The following is a 9,369-nucleotide window of genomic DNA, read 5'->3' as shown; positions in this document are numbered from 1 at the left end:
ACCGGGGCACCTCGGTTCGACGCTCACTCGTTAACCACTACAGCAATGAATCGGTCAGACCCTTAGTCTTGCGCATGTCTAATTAACCTCCTTTCGTGTAGCTAGTGACTTGCTGTTTATATAAAACTAGTTGCCCGCAGCTTCGCCCGCGCAGTCCTAATCAATTTTCATGGTACAAACCTTCCTCCCCTATTTTATCCCTTTTAGGGTAGTATTAATCTTCATAATATTTATAAATCTTTTCTTAACTGATGCCTACGTCATTACACATATCTACATGCCAAATTTCAGGCGGATCCGTCTAGTGGTTTGTTGATATATCACTGTGTCAGTCAGTCAGTCAGTCACCTTTGAGTTTTATATGTATATATGGCAACACTGGATACCACAGAGTTGCGCTTGTCTATGGTAATGTCATTTAATAATACAAGCACAGGTACATCATACAAGTGTCATTAAATTTTCACGCTTAAGAATCGTGTTACACCTTGACTCTGATAATCAACAGCTATGACTACGATAATTAAAAAAAATGTATATTTCATCACTTCGTAGGAAGTTTATTTTAGGTTTTTAATGAGGTTAAGAATTAACCTCTTTCGTTGTATATAGCGAGATTCTAATAGAAAATGGCAACACTAGATACTCATAACTTCCTGCAATTCTAGTAATATTATTTAAAACATAACCGGTTGTTTGCATCTGATCTGTATGAAACTAGAGCTAGAATGAAGCAAACACCCGAGCGCATGCAATGTACTCAGAAATAAAGAGCATGATTTTTACTTTGAACGTCTGCACCACTACAAATGAATTGGCGACTTTAAATTAGAAATGGATTACGAAAGGATTGAAGAGAGGAATGAAGGAAAGGATTGGAAAGGGTGAGGAAAATGATATGGGCCGCTGGTTCCCCCACTCCCAGAACGAAACACAACAGTTATGATACTATTTCACGCCGGTCGGCTGCGGGTGTGGTACTTCCCCGGGGCGAGCTAACCCAATTCGTGCCGAAGCGTGCTCGACTACCACATAAATACATTTTATTACTCTTCCTTTTATATAAACAGTCCCGTTCAGATTCAGGATAATGAGTTTTAATGACTTTATCTTAGGTAACAATTTAAAACGTAATAGTTATTGTGCATGATCAATATAATTGTCCAATTTGCATGAAGCATTATGTTGCGTGGGTTGTACATTTTGCGAATACATTATACGTATAATATAACGCTTAAAGGCAGTCACTGATCAACAAAATAAATATATATCTATACTAATATTATAAAGCTGAAGAGTTTGTTTGTTTGTTTGAACGCACTAATCTCAAGAACTGCTGGTCCGATTTGTAAAATTATATTAGTGTTAGATAGCCCATTTATTGAGAAAGGCTATAGGCTATAAATGTACCACGAGCGAAGTCGGGGTGGACCGCTAGTTTATCATATTTAGAAAACTTGGAAAGAGCGTAATCTAAAGATTTTTTTTTTCTCAAATTGATATTTATCTATCATCTGGTAAATTTAAAATACGTAAGTTTATTTATCGAGTTGTTTCGGCTATAAGATAAATCAAACACACAGTGTTACAAACATCCAACATTTAACAGTACATCAAAATTCACGAGTCCATTACAAACAGACGCGATATTTAGATTTTATTGAATATACGTAGCTAAATGACGTTCTTGCACAGGCAACACTCGACTCATTATGTAAAACATGGTAATTAATCTACATAGTCATAAACTCATATAAGTTAGCACATATTGTGTAATATAGAAAGCTAACATTAAAAGGTAGCGTTCGTATCTTGTTATCGTATAAATACACGTAATTATTTACTTTAATAACGGTCCCTGATATCCCTGGGGGTAGAATTTCACATTTTAAGTTGAGACCAAATATTTCCTAGCAAACAAAAAGTAGAGAAATAAAAAAATAGTCGAGTCCATCACAGTCGAGTTCAAAACCTCCTTCGTTTTTGTGAGTAGCGATGACACTTTATTCATAAAATCGGTTGATGAAATCTTTAGGAATAAAATTTTTAAATACAGCATTATATTAAGATGTTTAAGATTTTATTAACTTTATAATTCAGAACTGCTACAAAATATATTCTCACGGACCTTATCAAAAAGGATTAAGAAACTACGTTTATTTCTTTAAAGAATATCAAATACAATACTGAAAGAAATTAAACAAAATTTAGAAAGTCAACTACAATTATAACAAGAAAATACACATACCGACAAACATCTTAAAGGAGCAATAATTAAAAACGAAATTAGACATATCGAAGCAACAATTACATGGACAGTTTCAAAGAAAACTATTAGATCAGAGTAATATACATACAGAACTATCATTTAAATGAATGAAATAACAAGTAATATCCTCTACAATCGAAGCAGAGATATTTGCCATACAGGATCAAGCTTATTATTTATTTAATCAAGATTATTGCAAAATCTATGAGTAAATTTTATTACAATCTTAATTTATATTAAACCTCTTTGCTTAGTGAAATAAAAAAAAAAACTGGTATTGATGACGTCATCGCGTTATTGTTTACATAATTATTGTGACGTCACGGTACAAGCAAGGACAATTCCTGATGCGTAGGAGTCGATATACAGAGACATATCGTATACATCGAATTGTATTGGATGTCGTCAGTACGCTTTCACTGTGACTCATTGCGTGGCCAGGAAACGAGCGGATTGTTAATACAGATAATAAATATAGATAAATGTATGCTGATTTTCGTGTCGAAAGTAGACTAGCTTTCTGCCCGCGGGTTCGTAGGCGCGGTCAAAGGAAAAGTAAAAATATATATCCTATGCTTTTATCAGATTAGCACTCGTGTGCGCGCGATTGCCGGAATAAAAACGATCCTATGTCGGGTCTCAAGCTATAATTGTACTAAATTTCACTTCAATCGGTTCAGCCCTTCAGTCATTAAGAAGAGACAGAGCTACTTTCACATTTATAATATTAAATTTAGATGATTGACAATGATTATTAATATTGGTTAATACAATTACACAGATAAAATTTAGACTATGTTTTCCGACCTACCTACAAAAAGTATAATACGTATCCGATCAGCAGTCTTCACATGACAAGTTCTTATGAATAAATGCATTTTTTCTGAAGATTTTTTTCTCAAATCTTATCGCATAAACCATTTCGCTCCGCAAACTCAAAAGAAAAGTCATGATATAAGGAAAGTGCTAGAAAACTTCTGTCCTTTCCAGCACTGGAATCAGTACTACTTTAAGACCTCACAATAACTCTTCTTAACTCTTCATCTTCTACTACCTCTTATGACATAATCGCTTTTTTATTAGAACAACTTTTTATAGCCCAAAAGTCTTGCAGTTAAGTAATAATTATAAATCTTTTTTTGCAATATTTAAAATTTACATCCATGCCTTTAGCATATTTGTTTTAATTTATAAGTTACCTAAGTGATCAAAAATATCGCTAAGTAACAATTTTTAACACGCTCTTATAGGCTTTACTGGTGTTTGTAAGTAACTGACTGCTTTAGACTCGATTTTGACCAAATTAATAATTAAATTTTAATAAAGAGTCAATTATAGTGCTTACACATTCATCTAGTATTTATAATGATGCACGTCTAACAATGAAATGCAAGGAAATCCCAGAGGCATGGTGATTACGTCTGACTCATTATCTAATAGGAAATCTATTATTTGCTGTCTATAAATGTCTAGACTATGTTGCCTTGTTAGTATACCTAGTACTTTAAACGCCTAGATGAATTTAAAAGACTGTAAATCAGCTTCAATTCAAATATATACAAGTGAAGTCCCATGACCCATCGTGGGGTATGGGGCACATTCCCTGATCGTTATTCTTTATCTTACTTTTTTAAGCGTGGCTTTTATTTGTTTTTTTGAACCGACTTCAGAAAAGAAATTTGTTAATTCGACCGTATCTTTTATGTTTTTAATTTAATGTAAGAACCGATTTTTATCATTATTTTTTTAAAGCTGGTCCTATTTAGATTTGGTCTAGATCTGACCATTTCCAATCGGTATAGATTTTTGTTGAAAATAATTCAAATATTATGTCTTTTTTGTTTAATAGCATTGAAATGCTTTATAAATGAGAAATTTTGAAAGAAAAAAATGATCATGGGTGTCCCTCAGGCACATAAGACCGAAAGAGTAGAAGAAATTCGATTACTGTGGCGGGATCACGGGTGGCCGAGAGGTTAGGCGTTGCTACGGATTGGCAAAAAGACGCGGGATCGAATCGCCTCGTGATGAAATTCTTCAATAATTCAAATAATTATATTCATCATGCTACAAAATACAATATCCAACGATATAACATGATCTATGAAACACAGCCTTTATGCATATGAATTGAAAACTTCATTGGTTTTTGGGAGCGTCGTTAAAAATTTAACAGTGAAAAAGATATGAAATGCCCCATACCCCACATAGGGAAATGGGACTTTTTTTCTAGTCTACAATCATCATCATCATCAGCCCTTATATGTTCCCACTGCTGGGACACAGGCCTGCTATGAGGGTCAGGCCATAATCCACCACGCTGGCCAAGTGCGGGTTGGCAGATGTCACATGTCGTCGAACTTTTGATTCTCGGACATGCCGGTTTCCTCACGATGTTTTCCTTCACCATTTTAATTTAGTCTACATCCTACTAGTATTCTTCTTTTTCTCTTTGTTAATAGCTTCATCCAACAGAGGAGCTGTGTAAATGTCCAGTATACATACTAATATACATAGGGTACATAAATATTAAACGCGAAAGTTTTTTAATATGGATTTGATACTCTTTCACGTGAAAACAGCTTATCGTATCTATATGAAGTTTGGTACAGAGATAGATTATATTCTGGATTAGCAGATAGACTACTTACCCGGGTACCACACGAGCTACAGCTAGTAATAAATCATAGTAATTTAAAAGTGCTAGGATGTATCTGAAAGATTCGTATAACCCTATATGGGCATAAGCGCAAAACGGGGAAACATTAATCGATCGTAATGTATAATTATCTTCATAAATATTAATTAAGCGAGGGCGATGGGGCTGCACGCGATTTCATGTCATTATATACAGGGTGCTGTTAAAATTTTATTGCTTGCTTTATATATGTATATAGAGCAAAAAGTTTTCAAGATTTCACATTTGGAGTGAACGAATTGTTAATATGAGCAAAGCTTCATCAAAATAACTTCATCACTACATAGTATAAAACAAAGTCGATTTCTGTGTTTCTGTATGCTTATGCTTATCTTAAAAATCGTATTAGATTTCAATGGGGTTTTATTAATAGAAAGAGCGATTTAAGAGTTTTATCTTATATATATTTATGACACCCGGGGCGGGTCGCTAATATAAATCTAGATCATTTATATTTCTTGCTCCTAGAATGTAAATGAAATATAATTGCATTTAAAATGAAATAAATAATAAAAAAGCACCCTATATAATTATTAGGCACAAAATAGATACCTAGGGCGTTAATTCATCATTTAAATTTGTGCTATCAGACCTTTTAGATACTTAATGAATGACGCAATTGCATCATAATTGATACACCGGATTTGTAGATTACACAAATTGTTTTTAAATTGAAGGAAGATTTTGAATTCATTATTATTATTATTAAAGAGATCGTTGTTCTAATGGTCGAAATATTTAAGATTAATTGTTATATAAATAGAAGTTTATCTACTCTAATATTATAACGAGGAGTTTCTTGTATTTGTGTATGTTTGTAAGGTTTTCACGCAAAAACTGCTGGACCGATTTCAAAAAGGCTTTCACAATCGGAAAGCTACTTTACTGAGTGACATAGGCTATATTTGTAAAATATAAATAATACGAAAAAAAATATAAAAATAAACATACATCCCTATTCACAGGAACATAGAACCTCCTTGGAGCCGAGATTTCTTTGAACTCCATTATAACCACAGATAAATATAACTAATTATAACGGTATAAAATTGTTTATCAAAGGTGAATCAAAGCAATGACTTGTGAAATCTTGTGAAATCTTGTGTATCATATGCACGGAGCGTATGCGAGCGGCATATGGTTAGCGTTAACTTTATTTCATCTGACTGAACTCAGATAACATGATGTTAGCCTTCCATTAAACCATTCAATAGAGAAAGAAGGAAAATACGATTATTATGACACATTTACGAAGGTACATAACATAGAGCTGTGTCCTAGCAGTGGGAACATATATGAGCTGATGATGGTGATGATGATGATGATGATGATGATGATGATGATGATGATGACTAGCATTTCGCCTGCGGCTTCGTCCGTGTAGTCAAAGCAAAATATAGAATTGTGATTAATGATTTTCTTTGTATTTTGATTTTTCGTGTCCAAGTTGTTCCCGTAAAATATAAACTATAAAAACTGTCCTATGTTCTCTCTCAGCCTTCTCGGATCTGAAACTACATGTGTACGAAATATATCCTAAATCGGTTCAGAAGTTCTTGAGATTAGCGCGTTTTTCTCATTATCTTTTCTCTACTAACGTAAAACGTTCAATTCGGAGAATTTTAATGGATGCCTTTATACATATAGACCTTCTTCTTGAATCACTCTATGTATGAATAAACTCCATCACAATTTGTCGCGTAATTTTAAAGATGTAAGCATACACACCCACAGATGGCGGAAAGCAACTGTTTAACTTGTTTTATACTATGGCATGATATCAAAAACAATGTAATATTTTACTCAACTATGAATACATTTAATTAAAACTCCAGTTTCGCAAACAATAGAATCATATCTCGTAATCCTACTAATATTATAAATGCGAAAGTTTGTAAGGATATGTGTATGTTTGTTGCTCTTTCATACAAAAACTACTGAACCGATTGCAATGAAATTTTGATACGTACATAGCTGGACAACTGGAATAACACATAGGCAACTTTTTATCCCGGTATCCCTACGGGATACATACTTACGCGGGTAAAACCGCGGGGCGCAGCTACTTGTTTATTAATATGCTTATTATGATAAAATTTATATTATTCAGGAAATGTGTAACAATGCGTTGTATCTTCGCGCAATTATATTTTTTAATTAATCATTTATACTTCTGCTAATTTATTGCCCATGGCAATATCCTTGAAGGTTTTACATTTATTTTTAGACTGTTTCCGTAATGTTTTATTTTTAGCAGACGTCAAAAAAGGAGGTTCTTAATTCTACTGTTTTTTGGATGTGTTTATGTGTTAGTCAGAACTTTCGACTCGTACTCAGTTTGATGGATGTTTTTTATGTGAAAGCTGAAGCCTCCCTTGTGATACTATTTAAAATTGGTAAAGTTTTGTGTTAAAGTTATCTTTAATTTCGTTCTAAATAAGTTGATATAGAAATAATAAGGATTTTATACAACTATAAGGATTTTACATTTTTCCGGATTTTTTGAGATTTGGAAAGATTTTACTTGACCCCCTCCCCCTAAACACCTCACGTAACTTATGGACGCCCCCTAAACTACTAAGACAATGATAATATTGGATCTATTATTGTAGAATATTATTGTAAGCGAATCTGTTCCATCAAAATGTGTATAAAATTTAATGTTTTATTAATGTATGTAACCGCTATATCTAACAAAAGGTAATTATTGTATACTGTTACAATCTCAGTGACCATTGTGGGGTAATTACAATGGAGTTCCACAAGGCAATGTACTGGGGCCTTTGTTCTATATTTTGTATGACACTGAAGTATATATGGTTTCGTGTAAATATAAAGATTGTGCTGAATCGTAGTTATTGAAATATTGACGTATGATTATTAGATAAGATACCACTTCCGTTGTGCGTTATGAGTTCGTATTGCTATAATCGAAACAAATAACTCTAAAACATCTTAATCTTATCAGAATATTAAAATGTACTATTAATTATAATGGAAGATTAAAAAAAAAATCAAATATTGGATCTATTTTTGCATTTAATCGCGATAAAAAGCCTATCACACAAGTCAGTTCACACCCTGTCTGTATACAATATTTCATCAAAATCCGTTCAGTAGTTTCAAAGTGATTGACGGACAAACATCCAAACAAACAAACTTTCACATTTATAATATTAGTGTGATAGTATGATTATTTTGTCCGTTGTTATTAACTTTATTATCAACTGCCCCGGATTTGCCCGTGATACATATATAGTCTATGTCATTCAGTGAATGCATTTCCAATGGTGAAAGAATTAATGAAATCGATTCAGCAGTTTTTGTGAAAAACCATTACAAGCATGATACATATAAACAAATGTATTATCTTTATAATATTGGTCTACAATAAATATCAATCTCAGAAACACAATTTATATCACATCTGTGGGCATTTTATAAAAATACTGCCTTTCATTAGATGTATATATCCTAAATCCTAAAACACGATATATGTATAATCGAAAGAAAGAGAGAAAAAACATTTATTTGATGGTGACATGACATGATAACAAACATTGAAGACATACACCTTAACAATAATAAAACGTGTCATAACGCTACCAGATAGGATCTAATTAAGTGTTTGTTAGTATTGCTCCTAACGCTGGTTTCCATATAGACGCAAAAATATACATAAATAAATAAGAAACACTTAGTAATATTTATAAATAATACACATACAATAATAATGATATAATTATATTAAATTAATATAATTCCCATTCGTATTCTGTGGAGGAAACACTGAAAACTGGGTACAGTTTTAATTTATTTTAAGATGAATTCACTTTTCTAAATACAGCTATTAAGTTAATATAATCCATGGCTATATTGCAGCCAATGATTAGATCAGACGTTTAACTGATAGCCTAGGCTCTTGATTCAACGGTTTATTTAACCTCCTGAATGACATCCAACTGAATTGGACCAACTCATTAGAATTGGATGTCATTGGGATGGATAAACGATACGCCGTTTTTGGGAAATCAATAAAGAGCCTAGGCTATTAATAAAACGGCTGATTCAACGCTGTGGCTGCGGCAGTAACATTGAATGCGGTTAAGAAGATATATGATATTACATAATAAAGATATCGTGTTGGTCTGTTAACCAAGATGTTTGATTTTATCATTTAGTTGTGTTTGTTTTGACTTCACTCTGATTCATTTAAATTTCTAATTGCGTTATGTACCAGTTTCTCTGAATATGGTCTGGATATATTCATGGAGTAATGTCGTACTTCTGGCAACATTTAAGGGTTCAATATATTAACTGTTAGTTGTTTTCTACCGCGTTCAAAAAGGAGGTACACACAAAAATAAAATTCCAGGTAAATCTATTGATTTATCTGGAATTT

The sequence above is a fragment of the Zerene cesonia genome, unplaced genomic scaffold (genome assembly GCF_012273895.1).
Source record: "Zerene cesonia ecotype Mississippi unplaced genomic scaffold, Zerene_cesonia_1.1 Zces_u001, whole genome shotgun sequence".
Taxonomy (NCBI): domain Eukaryota; kingdom Metazoa; phylum Arthropoda; class Insecta; order Lepidoptera; family Pieridae; genus Zerene; species Zerene cesonia.
The sequence above is the reverse complement of the archived record's forward strand: the minus strand, read 5'-3'. Positions refer to the sequence as shown.